Below are 394 nucleotides of genomic sequence, written 5' to 3' on the forward strand. Positions count from 1 at the left end.
CACGCTTATAAACCGGTCTGCGCGCAACGCATCAGCCAAAGCACTTTGCTCTCCTGGCTTGTAATTTACCTCGAAGTTATATGTTGCGAAGAAGGAGAGCCACCTCATTATCTGAGTCAGTGCACATTTACGCATGGTCTGTGTAGATCACAAACGGCTTGGAGCCGAGCAGGTGCACCCTGATATTGACAAGTGCATACTTCATCGCAGGTAATTCTTTGTCGTGGACTGGGTAGTTCTTCTCAGCAGCCTTGAGCTGGCTAGATACGAACGCAAGCACCCAATCTCGCCCCTCGACATCTGCCTGCAGCAGTGCACAGCCGATGGCAAAGTCCAAAGCGTCACAGACGACACTAAAGAACGATCCGGGTCTGGCAACGCCAGTAATGGTGCA

This window comes from Plasmopara halstedii, assembly GCF_900000015.1.
Source record: "Plasmopara halstedii genome assembly, contig: Scaffold_444, whole genome shotgun sequence".
NCBI classification, from domain to species: Eukaryota; Oomycota; class Peronosporomycetes; order Peronosporales; family Peronosporaceae; genus Plasmopara; species Plasmopara halstedii.